Raw genomic sequence first — 18,804 nt, 5'->3', positions numbered from 1 at the left:
TTTACAATTGTAATTTAAGTTTTACTCTATGGAGACCGCATTTTGTGTTTTGTTCCAAGTTTTTCAATATACAAAATAGCACAGCCCAACACTTTTCATTTTACCTTCACTCCATACACGCTCAAGCATGTTTGACAAACTTACTCGGCTTTATATGGTGTGTGTTGGTTGTACTTTTGAATACACGAAACGGGGCTAGATACAAGCAAGTATAAAAAAAAGTTAAACTTTGGGGGTTCATGTTTATCAGACTGCACGGGGGGCTCTAATCAAGTGAGTGCCAACGTGGACGCTGTTTAGAGAGAGCATCTAGAGAGTGAGAATCCCCCCAAATGATCCAATCTCGGTTTGATACTGGTCTAGCTGTTCATTCGCCTCCGGTAATGTGTTGTGAACGGTTGTAGAGTCACGTTTCCCCCATTCGGTACGGAAAGAAGACGCGCATTTCGCGGCTCGTGTTGTTTCATTTATCGGTGTGTCGCGAGAAAAAAATCTTTCGGTAGTGTGCATATTCTGGTGGATACCTAGTACGTAGTATTTGCGATTCAAAGCTTCTTTTCTAGAGGTGGCAACAACAAGTCGATCACGTCATCTTCCCTACAAGATCGGGAATTCTCTCGGCCAGAGTTAACCATTGGAAGGGCCTATCAACAACAACATTGTGTGGGCAGGGCTTATTTGGTCTTCTTAAAGCTCATTGGGTTTCCTTGGGCAAAGAAAGTGTTTGAGGATTGGCGACAATCGTGCCTTATCATTATCAGCCACAGTTATCAGCCTATCGCATATCCTGTGTCGTTGTGTCCATTTTTGACATTCTAACTCGATAGAAATACACTGCATGAACATGTGATAAAGGGGATGAAATTGGTGATGTGTGTCTGATTTTTATGACTGCCAGTCGTAAGATGCCCGTGTGTGCACCAAACATTGTGAAGATTGTTGTATTGTAAGATCAATTGTTTACTTAGCTAATTAAAGTGGATCGAAATATTTCGAAACAGAGAGCAAATAACAATACGTTGTTGGTCGTTCGAGTGTGGAGAACGTCGATCAACGTCGAAAGCTGGTTCGGTTTGGCGTGTGATGTGAATTTTAATTGAGACAAACTTGTTATCGTCGTCGGACGTTATCTTTTCTTCAGATCCGGAGGTATTTGGATTGTACAACTGAAACTTGGTCCACGTAAGACAGTGTTAGTTCCTACGTTTTAGAGGTTTCAAAACTTCATGACAACTCATGAAAACGTATCACAATAATCTTAAATCTCATTAATATATTCTAACAAACTCTTTACATTTTTCGAAATTTCATAGTTTAATTCCACAAATCAACACAAATGGATCTTCACTCATCCTAATCTAAGTTTTGGTAGCGAAAACTTGGGTTTTTACGGGATTTTCCTTCTTATGTTTGACATCGCTTAAAGGGAGACGTTGATTAATATTTTGAAAACTTGCATTGAACTTATTTTTGATTATCAAGGCCATCAGTTTCACAACCTGCGAACAACGCGACAAAATCATTATCACGATTTAGAAGACGTCTGTCGGATGGAATACAAGTAGCTTCGCGAAATACAGATACCGGTTTTTAAGTAAATATTTGTTGCCATCATTTGTGTGTGTTATCATCTGTCGATCGGGTTTTCAAAGTATTAGATAAACAGTTGGTTGCACAGTTTAATTGAAATGGACGATTGGTATTTTGGATTTGATAAGCAAGGTTTTCATTTACTTTGTCAAGTATCTTATCAACTACAGTCAAATGTGCAAAGCGAAAAATATTTTGTCTAAGGTTCACGACAACATTAGTTCCAAATTTGCTAATAAGAAAATTTGTAATGAGTTCATTTTCAAGGGTGTTTGAAAAACCAGAAAAATTTCGAGTTTTTAACCTTAGACTGCCCCAAATTTGTATGGGAAATTTAAAACCTGTGAAATGTTATACACTGCAGGCTAAAATTTATACTTGGCATAGTACAAGATCTCACGATAAATTGGCCAGATTGGATCACAGGCAGGGATCTCTCAATGTTCCTGGAGTTTATATGAGATTTTGAGACATTTTTTTTCGGAAGGAACACGAAAAGCCAGTATTTCATCTATAATCTGTGACCCCCTCGGCCCATTTCATTTGAATACGATTTTTCTTAAAGCTTACACAATGACAAATATTTCATTCGAAGACTGGGCTTCAAAAATGGGATGACTTTTTAAGGCTGGTTTTCATCACTGTTAATGAATCATCAAAACGTTCAACCGCCTGGGCACTTAAACAAATTGCATGCCATTTCATCTAATAATAACCGATTTCAACCAGTTTTGATGCTTCAGATAGTGAAATCTTTTTTTTTATGTTCAAATATTTTCACCAAGAGGCTAAATAAAATCATTTCAGTCAAACATACTCGATTTTTCGATCTTGAAGATTCAGAGAGATTCAATTTCGGTTGTTTTAAAATTTGATCATGGCTCTCAGTTCGGTCTGGTCGAAGCCCGGCACATTCAGACAATATTCTTCATCAATCATTTGATTTCAAGTTATTGATAATCGAAAAAGCACAAAAAAATATTTAAGAAAATATTATTTTCAATTGATCAACCCTCAAAATAGGTTCAGACACATAAGAAAATACTGAGTAAGGGATTGAAATCTAGACGTAATTTGACAAATATTGGCGTTCTTGGATTCTTATGAAAAATAAATTTTCAATGAATTTTTAAAAGGAGCTTTTTTTTAACAATTTGAATATTTGCATTTTTTGAACCATTAACAACTTAGCTTAGCTTAGCTTGATTGACTACTCACATCCACCTGTATCATTAAACCCGAAATGCTGCCTTATCAATTTCATAAAATAATCTGCACTGAAAAAGTTCTTTTTTTAATGTTATTGAATGACATCATTTTTGTCCCTTTTTTACAATGAATGCATTTCGGAAACAGTGATCGTAGGCGTGGTTCAGTAGAACGAATTCCACATCGCCAATGGTTGCTACTCCGTGATTGACCGAGGCCATGAATTTTGTTCAAAGGACAAAAGAATGATACTTAGGATTAGCAACTCATTCTCATTGTACAAAATTCATGCTCTTTCTTTTAACATCAATAACGGTGCCGGCCACGTCCTAGTAGTCAATAGATTGATTGGAAAAAAGAGAAAAAAAATGAAAGAACTAATTTGAACCTTAGGACCGAGGTCTCCTCTGCATCATTTTTTAGGGATGGATTAAAGGATATGATCAGGAGACACTTTTGACTAGTATGAAGATCTCTATAAACAATCAATGTTATCCTATTGCTGATTGCTTGAGAAATTTGAAAATTTAATAGTTGATCGATGATGATGTTTCTATGTTACTTTTCAACGAATAACTTCTACAAATATTATGGTAGGCATCTATCTTATCTGTTGCTTTTATCCGAATTTGATCATTTTTTCTCAAATATATTGGTTCCATAAAAAATTGACAAGTAAGCATTAACTTAGAAAATGTAACAATTTTGCAATCTCAAAGTCTTTTCATTGGTACTTTAAACCAACATATCGTAACTGTTGTGTATTGACCTAACAAATTCTAAGAAAAAAACAAATTTGACTATCTTAAAAATCTCGAATGAATAACTGTCACTGATCTTTTCTTAAGAACAGATTATCACCCTTATAAAATATATCGAAAAACATGGGAAGCTGTTCTATTATGGTTAGTCGGTTTTAAACATTTGAAAATTAATGAAATTCCGTAACAAGTTTCTTTTTCAAGTTAAGTTTAAGAGTAAAATATTGAAAAAAATCTAGCTAAGAGATCGAAAATCATGGAACATATAAATATCCAATCTTGGGACTTATTAACGTACGGAAATTCATATCATAAGATGCATACTTTCAAGGGTTTTTACATACATATTCTTCTTGAGAAATCTCTTTTCATGGAGTCGTTTCATTTTGTCTTCAAAAATGGAAGTACATTGTAAATGGTGTTCTGTTAAAACTCCGATTTTCTGGATTAAAATAACCTAAAAAAATAATTCTGTATTAACTTGAGCTTGAGCTTGCTATCAACTACGGTCCACCTGCGGCTCCTTCTGGCCAATGGCATAATGGTTGCACTCCGTGATTGGCTCGAGATAATCAACGTTGGCTCGAGATAATCAACGTTGGATGATGAACCAAATGAAAGGTGCTGGCTGGGAACAAGCAACACATTCTCACTGTCCAATTTTGAGAATCTCTATCTTTAATATGAACCAATAACGACGCCGGCCAAGTCCATGTAGTCGATAGGGGAAAAGGAAGTGCTGCACATGTGATGATTTGTTTTGCTGAGACTGGCTGTACGCCATCCCTCCACAAATCTCACGCTGAGTGTTTGGGGATAAGGGTAATGTGACATGGTGGCATATCACCTCGGTAAGCGATTGACCACTTTAATGCAAAACTCCTAAGCTCCTCAACTTCATAAGTTTACTCAAGAAACTTTTGATCAATCACAATAAAAAAAAAATATTGAATAAGGACGATACAAATATAAGCTAGACAGAAATCTTAAATGATCAAACTGAATAATGATATTTTCTTTTATTAGTTTTCCATGTTGAAAGCCTCAACCCAGCCCAAAACTTTGAAACATCAGAATAGATTTTCGAAAGGGCGAAATTGAAATGCGGTTTTAAGGGCATTAACGGCGTACGACATTAAAATCGATAACTTTTATTATGACAACATTTTTACGCTCAACATGTGTAGCTGACTCAAAATAATATGGAAGCATTTCTGATTATATTGATTGCTTTCAAAATATAATATATGAATGATGTTTTGTTGTTCAACACACATTTTTGGTCTAGTGAAGTAGAGAAGATAGTATTTATAAAATTTAACCAGATAACTTTTTAAATTCAAAACTTTATATATTTTTATGCATCTTTCATGAATTATTTTCTGTGCGTCTCTACTTCAACTTGATATTATTAATTTCCATAGTAAATTGTTTCCAGATAAAAAGTAATTTTACATCACGGATCAACTGAGAGAAGTCTTAAGACAAAGTCAGTTTAAAATCAAATTACGAAATCTTTAAGATACATTAAATTTAAATACGAATGTTGCATTGTATATGAAATATAACTGAAATCAATTAAAACGAAAGTTAAAAATGGAACGGGCTCACCAAAAATGTTATAAAAGATGACAATTTTTGATCTGTAAGTCCTCCACGAAACACTGGTCCTCGAACCCACCAAGCGATCCACTTTCCGAAGCTCGAAGGTATTGTTGGTCACTGAACTGGTTCCATCCGTCTAGATTAACCTATCACTCTTGATCAATTTCAATCTTCCAGATTTTAAAATTAAAAAAAAATAATTCTGTATTAACCGTGGATAAACTTTTAAACCTTATCTTTTTCGTAATAGTTTGAATTACGTAATGATCAAAATTTCAAAACTTGATCACTGAAATGAAACCAATATGTACATACCTACAAATTTTTACAGATTTTCATAAATAAGTTTGTATTTTGTTTTATTTTGTACTTTGATCAAAAGCACTAATATTTAGGTAACAATATGGTAGTTGTCTAATTGTCCCTTTAGGACTATTCTTGAATTATATTTTACAGTTTCCATCTCGGTCCCGGTCCTGTCTGTTTGAAGTCGTAATCGCTCGAAGATTGATCTCACAGTGTCCGGTTTTCACTTACATAATTTGAAATCCGCGGGTTCAAAATACTTAGCTTGGATTTTAGTTTGTCATAAATTTCTTCACGAAAAATTTTGCTCTAAAACAAACTACGTTCACTTTCTACGAGCACCGCCTACTCCTCATTTTATGAACCATTAACAACTATAGAAGAAGTTTGATAGACGTCGCCGTCGCTGATGTTGACGAAAACTCTGGTTTGGAAATTCGGCGATACTACATTTTTTCAGATTGACCCAAAAAAATGACCTGTGCCAAATTTCAGCACAATCGAACTTGATTTAGGGGTGCCTCAAAGCGCTCAAAGTATAGGTTTTTGTACCTTCAAAAATCACGAAATGTTCGTAAAAGTAGTTGACTGAAATCCTGGGGAATTTCACCATTCAGAGATGTGCCATGTTTTTCCTTTATCTCGAACTCAACTGTAAACCTTTTGGTGCAATTCGGGTCCTAGGTATTGTTTTGAGCTTAACCGAAATTAATTAAAACTATATGACAACAATCAGCAGGTGTGAAAACTAGCACGACAAACTGTGGTTGGGCACTGAACCGTGAGCTGAACAGACAGAGTCTCGATTTTATTCATACGACTTTCGGGGACTTATTCGTCGTCCGTGTTGTTGTTGTTGTTGCTGTTCAGTCAGATTCAGGCAGGGTGTTTGCCGAGAGTGCAGTTGGCAAGTGATTTACGCCTCAAGTATGACCGTTTGCGTCCGTTTCTTCCACAGCAGGGTGAGTGCAACGATGATGGTGTGATGGTGGTTGGTGCTTATCTATTGTGAAAAAGTGAAGAAAAAATTATAAAGCAGACAGCCACACTTTTGCAGACTCGGAAGAAACAACAGTGAAACAAACCCTCACATCACCAGAAAGAGAAGCAATATCGCACATTCGAGTGATAAACGCTACGGGATTTCTTATCATCGCTTGAAGTACGTACGAAACAAAATTTCATATTCGCTGCCTTGAGTTTCCCCTTCAGTCAGTCTGGCAGTTGGAAGACGAGAACGTCGGGAACGGATGCCTATTTGCTGTTTTTGCGCGGCCTTTGCAACTAGATATATGGGTTATTGCGCGTAGTGCTAATTTTGGAATCCGCGAGCAGTGAAAAAGGGGTCGCTAATTCAACACCTTTCGTCAAGTGGTGCTCGATAGAAATTTTTATTACTGTGAAGCAAGTTCAAAACCTCTTCCAATCAATCAACGAAGTGTTACGAAGACCTCGATAATGTTCCAACTGAGATAAGAAGAGCAAAAAATCAAATTTTTGGCAAGGTTTTTTTGTTGGTGATTACATAAAGAAGAGTGGTTTCTCGTGTGTGAAGAGCGCTCGAAAGCACGTTGTCACCTGTGCAGGTTAAGCTCGAGAGAAGAAAGAAGAAAAAACCAACAACCTGTAACATCAAAGGAGTTTCGGTTTCACTGGACCGTTGCCTGAATCTGCAGCACTGAGAGAGAAAGCTTTGTGATATTTAATTAACCGGTGTGTATCAAGCGAGGAGCAGGAGAGTAAAGGAAGAAAAAACTGGATTACATCAGGCCGAAACACCGGCCACAAACCGTCGACAAAGATACACTTTTGTAGGCCAAGAAACCAAAGGTAAGACAAAAGGTAACCAGTCATGCCGAAACGAAAAGTTATGATCATGTTTTTCTAGGAATTTTATCTCAAATTCCACTTAATGGGTGAGTGTGGAGTGCTCCGGTCGGTGATTCGGTGATTCACGCCGTGATATTACAAATCACAGACTCTCGCAGTCCTGAGTAGAGTTCAAATGCTCGCTTCTGCCCGGTTGGGTTTTTGTATTGGAGCAGAAAATAATGGGTGGCTCAGAGGCACAAACGTTTGGGAGGAAGGAAGTGTGAAATCTTGAAACCGACTGGATGGTGCAGGAATACCGAATATACTGTAGAGGAAGCGACGAGTTAATCGAGAAAAGTACTGGGTGTGGTACCTACACTTTGACTGTTTCGAGTTTTTGTTTGCTACTACTAAATACATACCCACCTCTAAAACAATCCACTGAAATGGCTTACTCATTTTACAGGTTCGAAACGTAAGGTATCGAGCCCCATTATCAACATGTGTGTCTTAAAGAATACATCAAATCAAGACGCAGATCCAACATTCGGTATAGCTACCACCTTTGTTGTCCTGTGTTGAACTCAAACGAGCACAATCATGGAAGTACGCGTGACAATGTTTGATCTTTAAAGCACGGTTAAGTGGAACATTTTGCATAGCAAGCAAATTATCGTTAGGATGAATTTTTTTCAAGAATCTGTGAACTTGAGATACAAAAAAAAACCCTAAATTGAAAAATTCAAAATAATATAATAATAATTTATTTATAGCTTAGTTAGCAAGTCAGTTGCCCGCGAGTTCGAGCCCAAGAGTAAACAGCAAACACATATGCACCGGATAAGTTCTTGAATAACTGTCCGCCAACTGTTACGTTAATATAAAGTCGCGTTTGCCATAAAGATGTTGAAACAAAAAAGAATTATTCGTTATGAAATTATGAGTTATTCACCGTAAATTTATTTATGAAATTATTTTATCGGCTGTATCTATGAAATGTTATATTCTTCGAGAAAGAATACCGTCAAACGGGGCATCATGCAACAGCGGGGTTCGATGCAACATTTATATAACACTACATTGAATCAATTTTTAATTTAATGTATTGTAATACAGTTATCTTTTAATGATAACAAAATGATGATGACATAATTTCTCGTATCTTAAGCTAGTTGTCTTAAGTTTTTTATTTTTATGTAAAATTTGAAAAATCGAGCAATAAATGTACAAATTTTAACATTTTTTGATGCCGAAAAAAACTTTACCCAGTATGACGGATCGGCTTGATAAAATTACCTACAAACTTTTTACAGGTTTCCTTATGTTATACCAACATTGTTGGTGTAAAAATATTTTTCGAACAATCACCCAATTATTTTAAATGAATATTTTTAAAATTCAGTTAGGTGTCTGGGGTTAAATGCAACAAAATGCAAATCAAAGAAAAACCTTGTAAATCTCGTTTCCGTGTGCTGGAATATGAATGATTTGCATCACGCGTTTGTAAACATTTAAATTTCATCCATCCAAACACTTATTTTCATGATTTCAGCTTGTAGAATTTTTCGTAGTATTATTTAACCCCTAAATGTATGCAGCATCCTTATTTTCAGAAAAAATGTGAAAATATGTTTTCACAGACCCAAAAACTACTGCAATTGGTCTTGTCATGCGTAATGGTCTTTAAGGCATCGCAAATATATTAAAAACTTCGAATTTTCGTACGTGTTCATAAGATTTTTCATTAAAAACAAAGTTTGTTGCAAGTTACCCCGTTTTCTAAGGAGTGTGAAAATCGCATGTTTTTAGAAAATTAAAAATAAATGAGGAAACCAATAATTTTTTTAACTACGCCAATTTGACGCCCCAGCAACCTTAAAACTTTTGATGCATAAAGGATACGATTAACTGTGAACATAAGTTTTTTAGAAGCCATTGAAGTTGAAAATTGTTGCATGTTGCCCCAGTTGACGGTATTTAAGCATTGAAAGATTATAGACGAATATAAGATAAGAATAAGATGAAAAATGTTTTAAATGAGCGTAAGGGTAGTTTTAATTTGAAAAACTTTTCATCCCATTTCATTTGTTTGTTTATAAACGGCCTACCTTGCAGTGGAAGATACATCCACGTGGGCCAACCACGCACGGCCTACTATTGTGTGGTGGTAGCTACCATGCACTGCAAGGTAGTGGTGAGGAACAAGGCTGTATGAGGAAAAAAGGGGGGAAATGTGATGAAAAGCTTTTCAGATTAAAATTACCCTTTCGCTTATTTTCAATATCTTTAATCTTATTTCGATTTTCTATCTGTCTATAATCTTTCAATTCTTATATATTCTTTCTCAAAGAATATAACATTTCACCGAAATAGCCGATAAAATATTTTCATGATTCGTTATTTTTATCACTTTTAAAGAATCATATATCAGAATGATGCTCCTTATAAGCAAATACCGTGAAAATGCCATAATTTTTTTTATCCCAATCAACTAACCATTATATTTTTTTGTGATGGTCCCATGAGGCCGATTTAGATCCTCTCTCCACCCAATACGTATCATTTGAAGTGGGAGGTACAATTTATCCTTTGAATATTAATTTACACATTTCTTTGTTATTTTCTGTACTACTTGGTCGTCTTATCAACTCCCGCATATGTCCATCACTGTACAGATTATATGTCTGATATCAGATTTCCATCGCATTATTAAGATCCCATTTGGGATTCTTGCATATCTTAAAAGTTTGACTTCACATATAGTATTGCCATTCTTTTGAGAAGCTTTTTATATTTAAGTTATCTTTGATGTCTTGCGGCAAGCTTCTATACATCTTTCTTAGCAATCTGAAGTCTAAAATCACATGCCTTCTCGTAACTGTAACTGTGAATGTCGTTTCTAAACGGTAGATCTCGAGCCAAATATGAAGGTAACATTCCAATTTTCATTTTATGGACAAACACTAGGCTATTATAAGCAATTCGATGTTTCAAAGACAGCTTTTTAAGCATGTCAAGCATAAGGCGTGTACCGTTTGCAACGTGTCACAACTCTCATAATCTTATTTTTTTTCTGCAATCGCTTTATTTGTGTGTCTGAAGCTTGAAATAACATTGTAGAACAGTAATCAAAATGTGGCATAATTACTGACTTCACATAAATCATTTTTGATTATTATATGATTTTAATCGCCGTAATTTGTATGATTATAATTTTAATGGCATGTGCGGCGAAATGAAAACTAGAGAGAATTTATTTTATAGAATTTGAAAGAAAGGTGGATAGACAGGCATTAGTGCGCCAATAGGAGAAAGCTTGATAGGTGTTGAAATTTTAGGCTAGAGGGCATGTTGATGAAAAGCTCCCATGAATTGCTCCCGCCTTTGCTCTGCACTAGCTAACTATACATGAGAAACCCAGAAAGAGAATTCCCATGTATAGCGAGCCCAGTGGTTTGAGAGCGTGTTTTTACGCACAAATTTTTACCAGTCCAATAAGACACTTAATCATCAGCAAACAGTTTCAGGTTTGCACATCAGGCACATTTTCACAGGCAGCTATATATATACAGGATTTGCATGACACTGTCAACAAAATATTCGTTGAATTTTTCCGCAGTTTCCAATTCGTTTTGTACTTCGGCCAATTTCTCTCACATTTCTGACGGAGAAACTGTACCATTTTTTAGACATTTTTCTGTGTATGCCTCGTTCGCTAACAAGAGCAATGATACTATTCTTCAGTAATGAATGAAAACCTTTAACAGATTCGTTAAAATCACAGCAAACCAATGAACCCAATCCTGATTCAAGAATTCTACAGAAATCGATTTTATTGTACAGACTCCAATCTTTTACAACTTGAAACCTTATCGATGTATTGTATTCCTAACTAAATCCAATATAAACGCTTATTGATTCATGATCTGACACCCGCAGATTTGGAAGAATAGTCGCTTCAGTTTCTTCAACGTTTGTTAAAACCAAGTCTATTCTGGTACTAGTGGACACCTGATGTCTTTGTTTTAACTTTTGAACAGGGACCATTTGGGATAAAGGTTATTTTGGGAAAAATCCCGCCAAACACACATATGAGACCAAGAGAGGGTCATAAAATAATTAGCTTTGTCTTTTGTCCAACATCTTACTAGAACTTCACCTGTAGAATAATAGTAACGCACAGATTTAACTCCTAGCGCCACCGGATCTAAAACTGATCTAATCTCCTTTCGAGTAACTTCAATATTCTGTTCACTGAGCGGCTTCAAACGAACTTCTATTTTAGTTAGCGAATTGTTTATCTCGTTCCCATCACTGTTTGGCGATACATTTTTTAACGACTCAGACTTATTTGTTGGGACTAATTCAATAACTTTTTTAGTGCCTTGGTTCTGATTAACAGTTTTTTTTTTCAAAACATTGGAATACGAATTCGACTTTATCGTTCTCATTCAGTTTGCGTTTTTAAGAATTTGAACGCAACTGATATCGAACTGCATCATCTCTTATATTTATATTTAAACTAGTAGCTGGTGTTGGAAGGTTTTCTTAACTTGACTAATGTGTGGGAGTGCACAAAGGCATCGGAAATAACTCCACAACAACAAAATAGGCCACAACAAAATAGGCCACAACGAAATCAAAACTAATATTCATTGCTTTGCATGTATTCAGGGAAATTATCATGAGCACTTACTCTTTGTCATCGCGTGACCTCCGCAGCATGTAGCGAATCGAGCGCCGCTTAGCAGCGACGATTTTCCGCAACTGGAACATGCATGGAACAGAAGCGTGCCGGCCTCTTCGTAAGCGCCTTCAAATCCTGAGAGCATTGGTGGATTGTCGAGCATGCTACATTAATGAATTCTCCTTCGCACATCCGGAAGATCCTGATCAAACATGCAGTGCCCTAGGCACCGAAACTCCTACTGGTGCTGCCACCTAGCGACGAAAGGTAACACTTGGCACGGGACTTCCTGGCCTTGGTGACGAGTCGATGTTTTTTCCTGACGCAGAGTCCTGCGCAGCTCCAAATGCGGCGGCGGCAACCATTTTTGGATTTCGGAATGCTTTCTCCCTCGACGACTGCAACTTTGCTGATGCCGCTTTGGCGGTCACTCCTACCGGCGATGCTGGCTTAGACCGTTTCTTCCCGAGGACACGTTTCAACCAGTAGATTTCCGGACAATGTTGCTGTCTTACTGTTCTTGGTGTTCGGTGAGTGCAACGAAATTCTCGATGGTGCAGCGTTGCCGGTTGAAGCCAGATTGACCACACGATTAGTTCTCGATTCTGTTTTGTTGTTTTTCGGAACTTACCCTAGATTGGGGTTATTGTTCAAGGGTTCTGCCTCCTGACCAGTGTGCTGTTCTGCACTCTGCAGTGAATTGCGGTTATCTGCGTGCACAGTAAGCGCAATCAGAATTAACCCAAAGAAAAAATGTTAAGTATACAATTAATCGATTTGTGTACTTTTTGACACACATAAAGGTTTTAACTCAATTTGTACTTTCCCGAAGACCGCGCGTACTTCTGTATTCTGAGAAAAAAGTTGTGGAAGTTTTCTTTTGGTTTATTTTTTCAAAATCTATAAAAAAAAACGGGAAACCTTTGACGAACCTTACAAAACGAACTCGACGCCATGCAAAACAGGTAAAGATATCAGCTTTCTTCGTTTGCGATAAGCTATTCTACAGCTGACGAAAATTTTTGAACGTCACAGCATAACAATTTTGTTTATTTATGACGATGGAGCGCAAACATGACGACTGTTCTCAAGATGGGAAATCCGATAATATTTAGGAGGAAAAGGGTAAATTGTGGAAATTTTGGGGAAATCCGTTTTGTCCAAATGTACGCAAAAAAAAACCTCATTTACTTAATGCGATAAGGGTCTTCTTAAATAAACTACAATAAACGAAACTAACCTCGGCAAACTGTTTGTTGATGGAGTGATTTATCAACTATAAGTTTGCCATTTTTTGTTTATTGAAGAAACCTCTTATCGCATTTAGTAAATGCGTAAATTTATACTCAGATAAAAAATTCTAATAAAAATATTACGACTGGCACCGTATGATAATTTATCCTCTAAAACACAAAACCGTTTTATCAGTTTCAGATACCACGTGGACAGAAAAATTAAATTTTCGACCCCCTCCGTGGACAAGCGTGGACAATTGGCAAACCCTTACCCCCCTCCCCGGATGTCCACGTGGGCAGATTTAAAATTGTTTTTTTTTTCTTAATCTAATTTGACAGTTAGAATACACTACTTATTGTTATGAAATGGCTGATTTTGAAAAAAAAAACGGAATAAGCATTTCTTAATATATATTTTTTAATTTAAATTTCTAAATTATCATATTTATCATTGCTTTCAAGTGGCTATTGTTAAAACATAAACTGGAAGGCTTGGCAATTTTAAGATATGCCCGGTGAATAGTAAAATTACAATTACTACTCATCTTAACTCGGCCGGGCCGACTGTGCAGTATTGGACGCAGAGACAACTGGGACACAGGGAGGAAGAAACGTGGACAACAGTACCATACGAATTCCATGGCTACTTATAGATGAGGTTTTAACGTTGGAAGCAAATATGCTAAATTTTCTGTACTCTTTGATAATGGTCCGCATGCGTTCGTCCTTCTGTGGATGGAAATGATGTTTTTCTGCACAGAAATCTATAAATCCAAGGTATAAGTGATAATTCCTTCCAAATTTGCTTATTTTTTCCATGAACTTTTATTTTTAAATTAGGATTGAAGTATTGTATTAACGTGACCATTTTCCAACCCGTTACTTTCACAGCACCCCTCTAACAAAAATCACACATCAACAAAAGACTCTTTACTGGCTTAAGAACCCGGCAACGTTACACGATTTGTCTATGTATCGCGTGACGAACATCTTTTAAATAAGTGGTCGCGAATCTCGTTTTTAAGTTTTTTTTCCTCAGTTTCAAACTTTTTTTTGCCTTGAGAGCATAGGAGATGAAAGCTTAAATCTGAGAAAAAAAGGTTAAATCTGTCAAAAAAAAAACGGGGAAATCTGAAAGATGTGCTCCACACGGTTTGTATAACATTACCGGGATGTGACTGGCTTACGAGATGGAAATTTACAACCAGATTTAAACAAACTTCATCACCAACAAGCTAAGTTTGAAAGGGACAAGAGTTATTCTGAAATAAAGTTAGGAATAAAAATTCCTTTTAACTGCTATCATGAAGTTTTACAGATTTAAGTTTAGGTGTGATTTGAAATTTTGAGATTTTTATGATTACTATAATAACACGTATAATATGAAATTCAAAATGGAACTCGAAATTATAGATTTTCTTAAAAAAATTGCTTGTTTTAACGTGACCAGATTTTTTTCATATGATGAAACTGCTGACTCCTGAATAAGATTTTTTAACAGACTAAATGAAAATGTAAACAATGTAGGTAGGTCTATTTTTTCATATAAATTTTCCAAATATGATTAGGAAATGTTTTTTTTTTCTATTGGTAAACTTTTATGATTTTGAGCTTCCAAATAAAAAAACACGGCCTTTTTCTGGGCTTCCTAGGCCATAATTTCAAATGTTATTTATATTTTTAATAAATATATTTTCAAAACTTCTAGGAAAAGATCTTTTATCAATCCATTAATTTAAAGTCTCTAGATGAAATTTTTTTGGGTAGAGTTTAGTGTTAAGGCCAATTTATACTTCACGTGAAAAAATCTTATTTTATCAATGACTCTAACACGCGACATAACTGGCATATGAAACATGGGAAATATGTGAAGGATGAAATTCCAGCCGGACTTATCCCTTAAAACCTTCTAGAACTGTTTTTATTTCGATTCCCCCGGTTTTCACTGCGAAAATTCCATCATCGCGGGGGAATCGGAATAAAAATAGTTCTATTAAGTTTTAGGGAAGGAGTGCTACTGGAATTTCATCTCTCAACCATTCCCCATCGATTTAACTGAGTCACAAAACCTAGTTTCGTCGCGTTGTTAAGTTATTGACGAAATCAGATTTTTCACGTTGATTTACCCGTGAAGTGTAAATTGGCCCTTACACTGTGTTAAGTATTAGGGGACACACATAAATTTTCTGGAATGAAGATCCCAGAAAATTAGTAATGACTTTAAAAAAATCCAACTTCGGAAATTTAATTTACGAAACTTATTTAATCTTAAAACTCTACCCTCAAAAACATTTTTTTTTAAATAAAAAAAATTACCAAAAATCACGACGCCCTGTGGTGCGAATGGCCCCGAAATAAAACCTCACCAGGCGCCTGCCGAGTGTCAAACCGACAAGGCGCGAAACGAACGTACAGGCAACTTAATTGATGTAGATTAATCTGAATTAATTGTAACGGTCGGTCAAAGATCAATAGCTCAGAATTTAATAAACATAATTCCAAACAGTAGCTGCCAGCAATACTGGTGGTCGTTGGAAGAGATTACACACATTGCCTTGATACAACAGATAGATTGATGGTCGAATAGTTCTCGTTGCAGAATAAGTACGTCACGTGATGCGCAAAGTTTTATACTTATGTAGTTATGTATGTGCAAGTAAGCCTACTGGAAAGTTTATTGTTTTTTCCTGTCCATAAAGTTTGATGACCAAACACCATGAAAGGTGCGACATTGATGCTTATTTTTATTGGCCGTTCCAATCATTCTACAATACCTAGTAGCAACAGCATTTATTTGGCGTCTATGATAGACGAACAGCACTTTGACTAAAAATCTAAAACATAAATTCGACTTTTCCGCTTTTGCTCAGGAAACCGGTAATTGCAGTTAGCACGTTGTCGTTCGTTGCTTTGAGTCATTTCGACACATCGAGAGATTGAGCGAGGGTGCTGGCAGTTCCTGTCTTTGCTACTGGCATTCGCAAACTAACGAAAGTTTGTTTTAAACTTCTTTCGCATACTCCTAGTACATCTTTCATCGTCATAGGTAAACCAGTTGACAAAAGAGCGATGGTTTGTCCAGTAAATATCATTCCGCGAAGTAGGGAATTGTTGACGGTCAAAGCGTGGTGAATCATATGATCGGCTAACCTTCTTTTTCCAACCTTCTGCGGAAACCCAGATAAGCGGCATCGAGTGTACGATGGCTTAGTCAACCTCAAAGCTGGTTGGGCTGTAATTTGGTACCAGTTAACCACATAGCTTCGAATGTTTATAGTGGTTCAATTACGTTAAGCGTTTTCATACTCATCACTCTGATATGTGGCACCACACCAACTAAGCTTAGCAATGGACGGAATGATCGGAATTAAATTTCGTAGTAGTTCTCATAGCGTACTCTATTTAAAGCTCTTATCAACGGACATTAGTTATTGTTAAACATTCTGTTCTTCTTAACCCTCTACTGCATACAAGCCCATATATACCCTAGAAGTTTTTTTTTTACTTTTTTTTAGCATAATTCAGTACTGTAAAAGAAACAATACTATAATGCATCAAAAATTCAATTAGCAGTTAAAAAAACCTAAAAAAATGTCTCTGATTGAAAGTTTAGAGCAATGACACTTTCTTCATGAAATTTGTTATGATATCTGGGGATTTTTTTTTATTATCTGACAATTTGCGCCGGGGGTCTTCAGATTTTCCCCAAAATTGAAAATATGGTTCATTTTTGCGACTTAAAAATTTATGTATTTTTTCAGATTTCTAACATTTTTATTTTTTGAGTTAGCTTCGGTTAGATTTTTTTGTAAATAAAAAATAACCATTTTTCAAAGCTACATAACTCTGTTGTTTCTCAACGGAAATTATAAAATAGCACATCAAAATGCATTAAAATTTTATCAGCTTTCCAAATAGAATAGTTGAAAAAAAATTAAATAATGACCTTCAACATGAAAAGTTGTAAATAAACTTTAAATGGCGTCTAAAAGTACCGTCTGCACCACCGAATATTTTGCAAAAAATACCATTGTATAGCTCTATTCATGATGCAACTTTCATCTGAAGACACCAAAGTGGGCCATTAACACCTTGAAGAGTTATGAAAGAAATAATGACAATAAATCTCTTTTTTTACATCGAAAACAAACAATGGTGGAACAACTGCACTCACATATGGAGATAGCAAGCACTTCTAACAACATGGAAACAAAAGAACTTACCAAAGCAGGTAAAAAACACTACTTTTTCGTGCTTTGTAGAGTGTTTGCAGCAAAACTGACTTTAAATTTTAACCAAAATTCTGAGTATCGTATTGTTTATGTGATATAACTAATAATGGGAATGTTGCTTTTACAACCTGGTCATATACTATATAACTTATTAATTTTTCGATCAAAGATCATTGTGAAGCATAATCAATGCCAATAGTAGAAGGTTCAGTCCCTGTGTTTGGGATCACAAAAATGTGATTAAAAAAATGAAATATAGACGTGCTTTACATAGTTTTTATATCGATTGCTAAGCACTGGACACCAACATCCTTTCCCATTGATCAAAAAAGTATGAGAAAGTGGAACAAATGTTGTAGATCAAAGAGCTCAGTATGGCCAGCTCAGGCTGTAAAATGATGAAAATATGATACTTTTACCGTATTCGTTTTCTACATTCGCCCAGTTTTGAGGTTTACCATACTAGAACGAACATAATTCGTCGTCAGTGTTTTGCTACCTCGATCGCTCACACACGAATCTTCAGTGTTGCACCGTCCATTTTAAATCAAATCTGGGGAATTACGGATGCAAAACTTAGCGCATAAACTTCTAAAAATGATAGTAAAATGTGCATAATTTGTTGTGACCTGGTGCAAAACTGGGTATAAACGAATACGTTATTAGATTTTTGTATATAACATGAAGTCAGTTATGCTGCAACAATCAAAAATAAGCAAGCGAGACAATAAGCTTTTTCTGTTTTGGAATATATTTTTAAATTGTGACCACCACTTTCAGCATAAACGAAAATCGTTTCTAGGTTGTCATAATAAATCGTTAGACCTGGAATTTTCGAAATTGGGTTATTAGTAAGGTCGAGAGCACCATTTTTATTCATTATGGGACTGTTAATCGACCATATTTGAAACCTTTCTCAAATCTACTAGCATAACAGTCCCATACAAAATATATTTTTCTCACCAAGCTACTTTCTAAGACTTGAATTTGATCATTTTTGAACTTCTAAATGCAATTGTCAAAAAAAGAAACATACTTTTGAAAAAAATTATCATGAATTCCACATTGTAAGTTGAATCTTTTTACGATTTTTGATTGCATCCGATAGTTTTTCGCTCAGGAAGTCATTCCTAAGAAAGTCAGACCTGCCTTGGAAAACTAGTGTGCATCATTCGACATCAAGTGAGTCAAAAAAATGTTTAAATGATTCAAAGCAATAAACCAAAGACTATCTCGCCGAAAGAAACATTGAAAAGTAACCAAATCCGTGGTATTTCACATATGTGACTGTTATTCAGGTATATTTCATATAGGACAGCCACGAACTGATTTTTTTTTCGAAATTTCTTGAACAAAACCTCTTTTTT

At 35.7% G+C, this 18,804-nt stretch overlaps 1 protein-coding gene across 9 annotated transcripts in view; it reads left to right on the top strand.

Annotated features, from left to right (window-relative positions):
• The first annotated feature begins 376 nt into the window (after positions 1-376).
• The window catches only part of LOC129751920 (ras-like GTP-binding protein RhoL), a 50,011-nt gene continuing 31,583 nt past the window's right edge, over positions 377-18,804 (top strand). Inside the window, exons 1-2 of one of the 9 annotated variants that reach the window (XM_055747701.1) lie at positions 377-499; positions 6,430-7,301. The gene's annotated coding sequence lies outside the window, so the exon portion shown is untranslated. Of the gene's footprint in view, positions 528-693; positions 1,193-6,429; positions 7,302-18,804 lie in introns of those variants that run through there. The other 8 variants (XM_055747698.1, XM_055747702.1, XM_055747703.1 and 5 more) reach the window with 8 other exon arrangements.

This window comes from Uranotaenia lowii, chromosome 3, assembly GCF_029784155.1.
Source record: "Uranotaenia lowii strain MFRU-FL chromosome 3, ASM2978415v1, whole genome shotgun sequence".
Taxonomy (NCBI): Eukaryota; Metazoa; Arthropoda; class Insecta; order Diptera; family Culicidae; genus Uranotaenia; species Uranotaenia lowii.
This window is presented reverse-complemented; position numbering and strand designations above follow the sequence as displayed.